Raw genomic sequence first — 13,637 nt, forward strand, 5'->3', positions numbered from 1 at the left:
ACCCTGTCTCAAAAAACAAACAAAAAAAAGTGAATTTTATGTTATATAATGTGTTATATCTCAATAAAGCTGTTGTTTTTAGAAAAAAAAAACTCAACAGAATTAGCCAGCAAATTAGACACAGCTGAAGAGGGAATCTATGAACTGGAAGACAAATCTGAAGAAATCATCAGGAGAGGCTGAGACTATATAGCTCAGTGGTAGAGCTCCTGCCCAGAAGTGATCAGGAATGTAACACAAGAGATAAGACATTGAGAGGCAGAAAGAACTAGAAAAGGCTGTTTGCAGAGAGCCACGAAGAGTCTAAGTGAAATCTCTAAGTCGGTGTTTGGAGACAGTCTACTTAAAATAAGTCAGAACCGGTGAAAGGTAAGTGTTGGTAAAGATTCTCATGTATAAGTGAAATAACAAATGACAGTTTACCTAAGCATGGCATAGCAAAATTGCAGACCACCAAAGACAGGAAAGTCTAAAACATGAAGGAGATAATGCTAATGAATTGGGTGGCAGAACAATCAGAACCAAAGAAAGTGAAAGAGTATCAGATGTTTTTTTTTTTGTTTTTTGTTTTTTTTTTTTTTTGAGACAGGGTTTCTCTATGTAGCTTTGGAGTCTGTCCTGGAACTCGCTTTGTAGACCAGATTGGCCTCGAACTCACAGAGATCTGCCTGCCTCTGCTTCCTGAGTGCTGGGATTAAAGGCGTGTACCACCACCACCACCACCACCACCACCACCACCACCACCACCACCCCGGCCTAACTCTGAATTTTATGCACAGTTTTTGAAAATTAAGTGCAAAACAAGTTTTTCAGATAACCAAAAGTTTAGAAAACAGTTTAGTAGCAAGAAAACAAATAGCCTGACTTAAAATCAACAAAGACTCTAACTAGACACTTCTCAAGAAGGCATACAGGTTTGTAGAAAAACACTGAGTATCACTGGTTACCAGGGAAACGCTAATTCAGGCCATAATGAAATGCGGCCTGACATTAATTAGGATGATGATTACAAGACTGAAGTGCTGGGCATGATGTTGGGGAAGGGAATGTGTGCATGATCTCATTTGAGGAGCAGAGACAGAACGGGAAGACCAGGAGCTGGGCACCAAGAGACACAGTTTCCCTTAGACAAGAGGGTAGATCATTAAGATCTGTTACACAGTCCAGGGCCATAGTTAATACAATGTGGTTTTTTATTAGTAAGATAAAGTGTTTTAAATGTCTTCACTGAAAACTTGAGAGAACAAAAAGTTGATTGGCTTTGTTTAATTATTCTACAGTGTACTGTGTGTCCAAAGGTTCCCTGGCACCCCTAAAATACACACAACTATTATTAATCAAATGTAATACTTCTTTTGGTCTTGCTTTCTTGTGGCAGGGTCATGCTTGGTAGCTCAAGTTGACCTCTAACTCACTATGAAGTTCTGAGGTTCCAGGTGGGTACCACTACACTGTTGTTTGGTTATAAAGGTTACCTCCCTCCAAGTGCCAGTCCCCAGCTGGTGGAACTATAGGGAGAGCCTTTCTAGAAATTTGGGGGGGGGTGGAGATATGGGGACTGGTGGCAGGTCCTGTGGAGTTGCCTCTGGCCCTTCCTGGCCCTTTTCTTCTTGTCTGCCAAGAAGTTAGAACAGCCTCTCTAGCAAATGTTCCTGCCATAATGTCCTTCCCGCCCAAAGCCTGATGCCAAGCAATGTAGACAGATACCTCTGAGACAGGGAGCCATAATATCTCTTCCCTTATTTAAGTTGCTTATGTAGTAGCTCTTTCTGTCACAGCAACAAGAAAGCTAGTACACTGACTTCAAGTTTTTGGTTGATTATTCTGTGTTTGTTTGGGGGGATTTGGGGGGATTATTTTTAAAGATAGGCTCTCATGTAATTCAGTCTGGCTTTGAACTTGTTATATAGCCCTGACTGGCCTTGAACTTCTGATCCCTCTACCTCTGTCTTTTCCAAGGGCTGGAATTATAATCATGCTCCCCCACAATTAGAATACTATTTTGTAGTTTAAATAAATGTATTTTTCAGATAAAATTCAGAGAGTTTTACCACTAACCACCCTTCATTAAATAAGCATGTAAAGAAGCTACTTCAAGAAGGAGCATGATGATGAAGGGAAGCCCAGATATGAGTGAGCAGAGAATTGACTTATAAGAAGAGAAATCTGGGACTGGAGAGATGGCTTAGCGGTTAAGAGCACTGGCTGCTCTTCCAGAGGATTCAGGTTCAATTCCCAGCAACCATTTGGTGGTTCACAACCATCTGTAATGAGATCCTGTTCTCTCCTGGCCTGCAGGCAGACATACAGGCAGGATAACTGTACATAATAAATAAATAAGTAAAACTTAAAAAAAAAAAAGAAGAGAAATCTAAGTCATCTTATAAAAACAAAGACATCTGCCATGTGTCTTCTAGAGAGCTGGAGACCTGGGCATCAGTACGTGTCAGGTAGAAGGGAGCTCTGGAGTGGGGGGATCCAAGACCCTGCATTGTTAAGAAGCAGCTAAGTGAGCGATGAACTTTAGAGTCCTTTAGATGCTTAGGATGCAGAGGAAGGTTTCCAGGGCAACCACAGGCAGCTCTCAATGAAGGGACCACACGTGGGGCAGGCAACACGTGCAAAGGCTGGAAGTGGAAAGACACCAAGGATGCAACGCTGGAAGGAAGGCAGGATGAGGTGGGGTGGGGTGGGCAGACAGAGAGCCTGGGAATCTACAGGGAGGTGAGGTGGGAGACCAGATACCAGAACCTTCATGGTTTTCGGTCCACAGTATAGGGGGCATGGATTGTGCCCTAAGAACGGCAGTGTGTTACCTTAGTCTGTAAGTCAGAAAATTCCTGTTGGAGAGTATGTAACTAATTTTATGTGACATCTGGCTGGCCCATGGTACTCAAATGGTGAGTCAAACATTAGTCTAGGTGTGTCTGTGAGGATGTTTTTGGATGAGATTGACATTTAGCCAGCATTTTTCTTTTCTCTTCTTTCATTTATTCCTTAGAGTCTCACTATGCAGCCCAGGCTAGTCTCAAGTCACTATATAGCCTAGATGAGTGCCTCCTGACCCAGACAGATTAACATTTATTACATTTATTTATTTATTTAGGGGTGTGCCATGGCTGTGGGTGCATTGTGTAACATTATTACAGGAGAGACATAAACAAATATCTACTCACCCCAGATAGGGAACCACAACAGACCAAAGGAAAGGTACCACCAAAGTCCAACCTGTTGAACAAATGAGTTTTACTCACTTCAGGGTTCCTTAGAGAAATATGGGCATCCCTCACAGGACAGAAATGACTCAAAGGCAGTTGGATCGCCAAAAGCCCATCCCAACATAGACGATAAGCTCAGGAAAGCTGGGAACCGAGAGCACACTGCACAGCCTGCATGCAGATCCACAGGTTGGAGAATGTCTCTTCCAGGCAGCTCAGCTGCTCTCTGTCTCTTTCAGGTGGCTTGGTTGGTCTGAGAGTGGGTCTCCGTAGTCCTCACTGCTTATACACATTTGCTAGGTAAGGGTCCTAGTGAGTTTAGTTGGTTTCAGGGACTTACTGAAGCTTTTGTGTTGTTTATTTCCTGAATTTAAAGAACTTCCCTACAGGATAGACGGTTTCCCCTACCTTCACAGCATCCTGAGTCCTGTGTCTTAACCAGCTTTAATCCATGATGGAGGTTTATCTAGGAGAAAATTGCTACTCAGCAGGGCAGGGGTCAGAGGTCAAGGGTAGCATATAGGAGTCAATTCTCCCCTTCCGTCATGTGGGGCTTAGAGATTGAATTAAGGTTTAGCAGCAAGAACCTTTACTCACGGGCCCATCTGGCTAGAGCACAGATTAACATTTAAATGAGTAAGTCTTGATTAAGTAAACTGTACTCCATAGTGTGGGTGGGTCACTTCTAATCACCTGAAGGCCTGAATAGAAGGGAAACTGGAGGGTGCCTGAGCAAGAGGGAATCCTGCCAGCCCTAGCTTTGGGCATGGTTGCCTGTAGGCTCTTGCCTGTTGGCCTACCTGCAGGGGTTAGAACTGTCAATCCCCACTATCATGGGCACCCCTCCTTAAAATAACCCTAGATAATTACACATCCATGTGATCTCTGGAGACCCCTGAGTAGTGTAGGACACTGGTGATGGATAGTGATCAGAGCTCTCTGTAGTCCATTCTGGCCTTGCCTGGTCGCAAAAAGCAACTGGCGGGGATGGGATTGCTAAGGGCTGTTTTAAGGTATGGGAGTACCCAGTAAGTGCCCTCACCACCTTCCATCAACTGGTCCTCACTCAGGACCTCTACGCCAGCACGATGCTGCCCTGTGACAGCAATAGAAGACGGATGTCATGTCTGCGGGGCTCCTGTGCTGGAAAAAAAAGGCAGACTGGGGTAGCCAGGCCAACAGGAAGGTAGCCCTGGGCGGTGGCGTGCATGGTAGAGGACACCTAGGATGCAGATTTCCCTGAGAGGAAACAAAGGGATGGGGAGAATCAGAGGGCAGCTCAGGCTGTGCACTGTAGAAAGCCACAGGGGCCATAGGATAAGTGGAGGCAGGGCATAGCGTCCAGATCTGGCCATCTTTAACCATATTTGGCTCATCCATTCTTATTCCATGCTACCCCTCATGAGGCAGGGGACAGGACAGTATTTCTGGGTGTCCTAGCATAAAGCTGGTTTTTGCCCCCTTTTTCAGTTGACTCTGGCGTTCCATACAGGCATGGTGTGGCTGTGAGGGGTCCATGATGACATGGGAGACTTTCTGGAGCACAGCCAGCCCATTCCCAAGATGAAAACCTCTGACAAACTTCTGTTCAGAGATGTAGGAGGTCCCTGTGGCCCCAAATCTTGTATGAAGGAAAAGTGGTGAAATGAGCTTTTGGGGTAGCTCCCCCAGACACCACCCTCAGGCATCCTCGGCCTGTGATCTCGCTCCCCCACTCCCTCAGCCCAAGCTAAATGAACTTGCTTTTCACAAAGACAGCAGCTGCAAGAGTGAACCACAAAGACTGCGGCTCCTGTCTTGGTTCCCCTCAGCACTTTCATGGTTCCAATCCTGGTATAGCCACCTGCCACACCGTGAAGTGGCTCAGGTGACAAGGGTTGAGCCTGCCAATACCCCACGAATGAGTCTGGGAGTGGACTCCACCCAGTCAGCCTTTCAGATGGGCCAGAAGCCCCAGCTTCACGTGAGATCACAGTCCAGAGCCCCCAGCAAAGCACCTGAATTCCTGCCGGAGGCACCAAGAGAAAAATGAATGTGCTGTTTTAAGCCCCTACGTTTGAAAGCAATTCTGCCTGCCACACTGAAAAACACAGGTGGGTAAGGCCTAGCTTATGCATGAGCTGGGGTGGGGGCAGGGTACAGGAGGAAGCTAGACTGGAGAGAAAATAATGTGTGAGGAGGGGAGGGCTGGCCCCTCGGGATCACGGAAAATGGAGAGCCTGAGACCTGCTCTCCCCAGGCTGGACTTGGTTGCCAGGGAGACGCGATTCCCAACCTGGTTTCCAGGCTACTCTGACTTCCTCCTGATGCTTGCGGTCTGTTGGTTTTCCCTATCAGGATTTTTGCAGGCAAGAACAATGGTAGCCATGATTAGCAGAAGAAAGGGCTTTAAAAAAAATGGAAAATGAATGGCCAAGGTGTGGCCTGGCTACTGTAGCCTGGGCAGCCCCCCTCAGGAAGTGGGCTTTGACTACCCTCTTTCAACCTACCCTGGCCCATACTGCTGTTCCTAGGGCCATGGGTTAGCAAGGACAGTAGGGCTTGACCCTATCTGAGACACTCTGCTGAATACCATGCAAAGGACTGTGTGTTTGTTTATTTACTTATTTATTTTTGGTGTGTATCTGCAGCTGTGTGTGTATGTTCGTGGGGAGGGGGTACACATGTGTGTACATGTTTGTGGAGGTCAGCAGTCAACATGGGTGTGGTTCATCAGAAACTGTCCATCTTGGACTGGGCATGGTGGGACACACCTTTAGTCCCAGCACTTAGAAGGCGGAGGCAGGCAGATCTCTGTAAGCTCCAGGCCAGTTGGGTCTGCATGTCGAGTTCTAAGCTAGCCAAGGAAAGAGAAAGAGGGAGGGAGAGAAAGTACACTGATTTTTGAGGCAAGGTCTCTCACTCGATTCAGCTCACCAAATAGCCTGGTCTGGTAGCCAGTGGGCCTTGTCTCCATCTCCCCTGTGCTGGGATTACAAATTTACCCACGGAGATTAGAAGAGGACATCAGATTCCCTGAGATTGGAGTTACAGACGATTGTGAGCCACTATGTGGGTGAGGGAATCAAACCCTGGTTCCCTACAAAATCAGCAAGTGCTTTCAACTGTTGAACCAACTCTCCAGCTCCCCATGCCTCTTTTTTTGTGCAAAGGACTGGTAAATTGGAGCTGCCTCCCACCACTCATGTCAGAACCAGGGACAGCGCCAGGGTCCATTCTGGGTGCCATGAGCTGCCCAGAAGCCAGGAACCCCAGAGCTGGACAGAGGAGAGTAGATGGCAGGGATGAGGGGTGAAGGGCCAGCTGAGGCTTGCTGCTTTGGTCAGTGCTGCCAGGATCCCTTCGACCAGTTAGAGACCGAGCTTGGAGGAGTCACATAAGATGGCCCTATTGCAGCGGTTAACACCCACGGCATAAAGAAACCATTGTTTCCAAAACCTTCCTGGTGACATGCCCCACCAGGAGCCAGAAGAAGAGATACTCAGTGAGGATGTCATATGGCCATGAGCCAAGCCTGCAGCTAGGCTCGGAAGGGTGAGGAAGACTCTCTAGACCCTCAGAGAGTGTGTGGCCCTGCTGACACCTTGACTTAAAAACTTCTAGCCTTGGTTGAGTATGGTGTCACACATCTGTAATTCCAGTACTTGAAAGGCTAAAGCAGGAGGATTGCCATAAGGTTAAGACCAACCTGGGCTACATCATGAGTTCTAGGCCAGCCTGGGTTACAGAGTGAGAAAGAGCTTAGCTCAAAAACAAACAAACCCAGAAACCTTCTAGCCTCAGCACGTGGCTTGGGAGTATCATTCTTGCTTGCTATTCACAAGACCCTGGCTTCAGTACAGGACAGCAAAACCTACCTTTAGCTTTGAACTGTATGAGATAATGAGAATAAACCTCTCCTGGATTAAGTATCTAACATGTGGTGCTCTCTCACAATGGTTACTCCAAGCTGCCATGCTGCCTCTTCAGCTTTCCAAGTAGGCTGGCCTGGTAGCCAGTAGGCTTCAGGGATCCTCCTGTCTCCACCTCCCCTGTGCTGGGATTAGAAGTGTGCCCATGACCAGTGGCGCCTCTTCAGGTTGAACGGTCCATCCTCCAACATAGATGTTTCATTATGGAACACTTTGTGGCCAGAAAAAGTTGGAAGAATTGAACAACCAGCACCCACATGCCCAACAGCACATGCTCTGTTAGCCTGCAAGGTGTCTCCCTGTCCCTCCAACCCTCCCCCCCATCTTGCCTTCTTGAAAGGCTTCAAAAGAAGCTGTGGACATCTGCATAGTCCCCCTGAGACCTCAGCATGTGTGTCATTGGCCATTCAGCAGTGCTCTGTGATATCAGAGGTAAAAATCTCATTTAGTAAAACGAGTGAGACATTCCACAGCAAGCTCCATCAGCTACATGACACTCAAGGCCCTCTGCAAATCAGACATTGCTATCACACACACACACACACACACACACACACACACACACACACACACACACACACACCAAATTCCCTCCTGCTCACTCACAGTTTTCCTCCTTTCCTAAGGCAACCATTAGGAAATTTGAAAAGTCTTTATTTGGACTGGAGAGAGATGCCTCAGCCGTTAAAGTCTAGGCTCACAACCAAAAAGGTTGTAGCTAAGTGCTGTCTGCCCTGGCCCTGGCCAGAGGGGAAATCCACGTTGTCTGGGTTTGCTTTCTTTTGCTGTGGTAAAACACTGAGCAGAACCAACTTGGGGAAGAAAGGATTTGTTTCTGCTTCGTTTCAGCGTACAACTTCTAGGTCACCGTTCAACATGGAGCGAAGTCAGGGCCGGAGCTTAAGGCAGGAACCTGGAGGCAGGAACTGAAGCAGAGGCCATGGAGGGGTGCTGCTTACTGGCTGGCTCCCATCACTTGTTCAGCCTGCTGTCTTACATAAATCAGGACACTCTGTCTCAAGGATAGCACCATCCCCAGTGGACTGGACCCTCCCAAATCAATCATTAACCAAGAAAAATGTCCCCACAGACATGCCTAAGGGCCAATTTGATGGAGGCATTTTCTCAGTTGAAATTTCTTCTTCCCAGATGGCCCTAGCTTGTGTTTGTTTAGTTAACAAAAAAAAGAAAAGAATAGAAAAGAAAAAAGCCTAGCCAACACACATGGTGTGTTCTTTTGTGTCATTCCCTGTCATGGGTCACTACAGCCTAGCAATTCGTCCTTTGCCTCGCTGAGGAGCACTTGCTCAGATGAATATCCATGAGTAGGCTTGTCATTAGGTGTTGGACATCAGCTGTGGTTTGTTACAATCAATCCATGTGAGTCTATTAAATGGGTAACAGGGATTTATTAAGATATAAATTGAAGAAATACACTCACGAATACAGAACAGAGTAGACAGATCAGAAGTCATCCTCTGATATGACCTGGAGCAAATCCACCTTGCAGGCAGGAGCAGGAAGAAGGGGCATGTGACCCTTCTCCCTCCCCTTAACAGAGGTCACAAACAACAACAGAAAGCATTGCCTCCTTCCCGCCCTAAAGTCCAAGGTCATGGGCAGAGCAAATACCACTACAGTGGTTCTTACACCCCAGGCCTTGGTGTGGACATGAACTTCCCAGGCTCTCCAGTCAATAGCTGGGTGTGGATTGTCAGATCTGAAGTCAGGTGACATTCTAAGCAATTGCTGGGCTTGCAGTGTGTGTGTGTGTGTGTGTGTGTGTGTGTGTGTGTGTGTGTGTGTGTGTGTGTGCGCGCTCTATACCGCAACCACATGGGTGTGTGCAGTGCTGCACAGGACACCAGCACTTTCTGTGATGTGAACAGCTCTGGGAACTCCCACTTGGTCCCTCTGCTTCCTAGAGTCTTACCTTTTCCTGTAGTTCTTGCCTCTTACAAGAATATCTGAAGCCCACACTGAGGGTGCTCGGTGCCACATGCCCTGACACTGGGTCACATAAGAAAAGACAGGGTAAAGTGCTCAGTGGGTAAAGTGTCATACAAGAGTGAGGACCTGAGTTTGGATTCCCAGAGCCCACATACAGCTGCGCACAGGAGCGCTGCATTCTCAGTGCTCTCATGGGAACTGGGAAGTGGAGATGGAGAAATCCCTGGCATGTGTGGTGGTGAACAAGAGACCCTGTTCCAAACAAGGTGGAAGGCAGGGACAGACCCTCGACCTCTACAGACACTTGACCTCTATATGTTGTGGCACATGTGTGCATACACACACACATACACATACACACACACACACACACACACACACACACACACACACACAAACCATGGAGGTTGCATGGTAAGGGAGGAAACAAGGCAGTCAGCCAAGAAAGCTGAATTTTCTTTCAGATCCCCCACTGCTGTGAACTAATCCTATCCCAGGAGAATCCACCCACTCCCCAGATAGCATTAATCCACTCCCCTCCAGGGTGAGCACCAAGAGCTTTCATGAGGCCCCACCTCTTAAAAGTCCCACCCCTCAAACCGCCATATTTGGATAAAGCTCTGAGCATATATATGAACCTTTGGAGGACAACCCCTACCAGAACTATAGCACAAGGGAACAGGCACCCTCTCCTAAAGGAGAAATGGCCAGAAAACGTGAACAGACTGTTCCCAGAAACATTCACTCGCTCGTCACTTCAAATTCAAGGTTTCAAAGTTTTTTATTTATCATCTTTTTAACCTGTGTCTCTTTCCATAAAATGCTGGGGTGGAGGAAGACATCATTGTTAACATTCCCACGTTTGCTTGCTTTGTGATGCTTCAAAATTACACTGCTGTCACAAGAAGGCTGGGACTGAACTCCTGCGTCTCTTTGCAGGTCATCTCGTCCTGACGGTGTCACACAAGCTGGGCCTTCAGAGAACAGCATTCGGAGGAGGCGGCTGCCTTTTTCTATGTATCCTTACTGTGAGGCTCCTGCCAACGTGACACACAGCCGGGCGTTTTGATCTTGTTTTCCATTTCTAAGGGTTTTGTTACTGCGGCTGTTTTGAGAGGTAGATGTGTGTGAGAGAGAGACAGAGAGACAGAGAGAGACCTGGTCCATGGACAGGCACAGAAATCCTTTACAACTTTAAACTCCTGATTCCCTGTCGTCACCTCCTGAGAACCGGATTACAGGTGTGCACCACTCTTGCATCTGCCAAGCTCAAGGGATATTTTTTTTTCACCTACCATTTTTACTGTGTGTGTAAGAATGTCCACATTATTACAAAGCCAGAAGTCCAGGGCAAGGTGCACTGACAGATGCATCATCCCTGTGCCTCCACCCCTGTTGCACTGTCCTTGTCTCCTCTTCTGGGGTCCACCCTTCACCTGGGTTATGTGTCTTATTTCTTTTTTGCCAACACTAGAAACAGTTGCTTGTGTTGGCATTCCCCTCCTTAGACCAAGTGTAGCCATCAGCAGCACACCGACATTTTTATGTATCGGCACAGCCTGAAGAAGGACCTGTGGGCTCTTTTCTTGGGCCATGTGATGGTGGGGGAGGGGTCATGCACCAGTACACCCAGACAGCCAAGTGGCAGTGGCCCTTGGGAGGTTCCCCACCTTAGCTGGTACAACTATCACTACAAGTGAGAGCTTGGTGTGTGCCACTCCGTGTGCATGTGTAACCTTTAGAATGGGTTCCTGAAGTGGGCAGAAAGGTATTCCGTCTGCAAGTATCTGTGTCACTGACAGGAATCCCTCCCTGCCGACTGTGAGTTCTCTGAACCCAAAGTGTACCTGCTGATTACCTAGAGCTGTCAGTCTCGGGGAGATATTTTTTCCCTGAACAAGAAGATCCTGAGCTTCAGTTCGCGGAATCAGGAGATACATGAATGGTGCTTTCTGGAAACTATCCATTCATGATTTCTGATATTTGTTTTGTTTTTGTTTTGTTTTTCGGGACAGGGTTTCTCCGTGTAGTTTTGGTGCCTGTCCTGAATCTCACTCTGTAGACCAGGCTGGCCTCGAACGCACAGAGATCTGCCTGCCTCTGCCTCCTGCGTGCTGGGATTAAAGGCGTACGCCACCACCACCTGGTAATTTCTGATTTTTTTTTTCCCTATCTTCCCCTCCTAGACATCTAGGAGCTCCTCAGCACTCAGGAAAGTTAACCTTAGCATATAAGTTACGCGCACACGTCATTTTGTCCTTTTATGTTCTTTCTCCGCTCCCCTCTCGCCTCTTTCTCAAACTGTTGACATCCCCCTATTGTTCTTATTACTCCTGTCTGCCCTCCCACACTCCAGGGCAAAGGGCTCCTTCTTCTGCAAGGCAGGGCCATCGTCATCCGTCCGTCCCACCCCCCACCCCCCCACCCCCACCCCGCTCCTTGCAGTGAGGTGGGAGATGCTGTCAGAAAGGCTTCCCAGTGTGGCTTCTTAGGGCTCCTGCTGACACGCTGGGGCCTGTGGTCTGCAGAACCCCCAGCCAGAGGCTCCTTTGCTGGGAGTAAGACTGGCTGGCTTGCTGCCAGAGGCTGCCCTGGGCTTCACAAGTTTCTGTGCCTCCTCCTCCCCATTTCTCCCTAGCTTCTTGGGAGCCTGGGAGCCTGGAAGCCTGGGTGGCCTTGGCCTCCAGCTGAACCTACCATTTCCATCCGGGTTGCCTGGCTCTCCATACTATTTCTCTTGCCATTGTGCTTACACCCTTGGGCCCCTTCAGCCTGTCCGGCCAATTCCACACACCTGAGTTCTTGGTAATGCCTAGGAAGACCTAGGACCTCGGTGTCAGGAAAGCACTATCAGAAACATAGACAGACATGTTAGGTCACAGACCCTCTAGCCGCTACCCCGCTGCAGCCCCTCCCTCTGCGGAGTTGATAGGCAAGTGTGGTGCTGCTGTGTGAGTGTGACCTTGCAGTTCTCAGAACACTCCTCCTCCCTCTCCTTAGACCCAAGACAGCTTTGAGTTATAGCTAGACTTTTATCACTAGCCGCCCGGCGGCTTCCAGCGCACAGGCTGGGTCCCGTGGTGTGGAGCACCCCTTTTCCCTGGGAAGCTATAAAAGGAGGAAACCCCCTTTTGTTTCCTGGATCTGAAGGGAGCTGAGGGAACTGGAGGGTTTCTCACGCCCTTCAGGGCCTGCCATGCTGCCTCGTGTTTGATACTAACTCTCCGTGGGTGCTAGGAACTGAAGGGAGCTGAGGATCTTTCCCTTCGGGACTGCCTTCGTGCCCCTGCTCTCTTTCCTAGAGGAGCTCTACCCTAGACCTGTGGGCTCATTCTCCTCCTTCAGGTTGTGGTGTTTCCTACTGGATTCCTCTGAAGTGTAATTTCATCTCCACTTCCTTTCTAGGAACTTTATCTGATGATGCTCGTGTCAGAATACACTGAATAAAAACAATTTCACAAGCTCTATCAGCTTTTCAATTATTTATTTACTGTGTGTGTGTGTGTGTGTGTGTGTGTGTGTGTGTGTGTGTGTATCTGCATGAGTTTGTGGTGCACTATGTGTGTGCAGGAGCCTTCATAGGCCAGAAGTGGACATCAGATCCCCTGGAAATAGAGTTACAAGCAATTGTGAGCTGCCTGATGTGGATACTGGGAACCGAACCCAGGTCTTCTGCTGAGTCATGTCTTGGCTTCAGTTTACCAAGTAGTCTTGATTTCTCTCAATAGCTGGCTGAGATGAACACAGGCTCATGTGTTTCGGTCTTAATTACTAATAATAGCTCTCAGACCACACGTTATACGTGACACAGTAAATACACCTTCACACATGTAGGAATGTCAGTTACAAAGTGGTCATAAAGGATTAATGAGGCTGCAGCCAGTTCAGCAGGTTCTAAAGAGGCCTAACAGGAGGCTAACAGAAGTGAGCAGAAAGCAGGTAGAGACTAGATGCACAGGTAAACTCTGCATGAATTAGATAACAAACCATGCTGGAGGCCCTGAAGTCAAGTCTTAGGGTCAGAGTTCATCTCTCAGGAAGGCACAGCCTAATAAAAACCATTGTTTATACAATATGGAGTAGCCTGATCTCCACACTCAGTGTCCTGGAGAAATGACCTAAACATAGTACCACCAGCTGAGGTGCATTCCTGAGCATCAGGATGCCTCCATCAAGAGGGCAGGGGATGGTGGACAGACAGGGATACTCCAGGAGAACTCCAGCAGGTGTTTAAGGGTCCAGTGTCCCTGTGGTAGCTTTCATATAGCTATATCAAGGCTGGTAGCACCCTATCCCTCACTGGCTACACACACTGAGACTCTGTGTCTCCTTATGCTGGGGCTTGGCACAAGCTGGGTGATAAACAGGACATCAGGACTTCCCAGGGAACAGGAAGTGTTCCTACTGAGCTGACACCCAGGCAGAACCCAAGCATAAGCATTTAACAGCACACATGAGCTGTCCCTAGAGGGTCTGGATCCAGAGAACAGAGCTTGGGTCACTTTCAGGCCTTAGGGAGCTCTAACAGCTCCCCCTAAAATGGGACCAGATAAGCATA

At 48.1% G+C, this 13,637-nt stretch overlaps 1 long non-coding RNA gene across 1 annotated transcript; it reads left to right on the top strand.

Moving 5' to 3' along the window:
- Nucleotides 1-762: 762 nt before the first annotated feature.
- On the top strand, nucleotides 763-12,544 carry LOC128116615 (uncharacterized). The gene is made up of 2 exons (XR_008220545.1): nucleotides 763-5,311; nucleotides 10,019-12,544. It is a non-coding gene; the product is annotated as an uncharacterized LOC128116615 (long non-coding RNA).
- Nucleotides 12,545-13,637: the final 1,093 nt, after the last annotated feature.

The sequence above is a fragment of the Peromyscus californicus genome, unplaced genomic scaffold, assembly GCF_007827085.1.
Source record: "Peromyscus californicus insignis strain IS unplaced genomic scaffold, ASM782708v3 Scaffold_20__1_contigs__length_68692818, whole genome shotgun sequence".
In the NCBI taxonomy this organism is placed as follows: domain Eukaryota; kingdom Metazoa; phylum Chordata; class Mammalia; order Rodentia; family Cricetidae; genus Peromyscus; species Peromyscus californicus.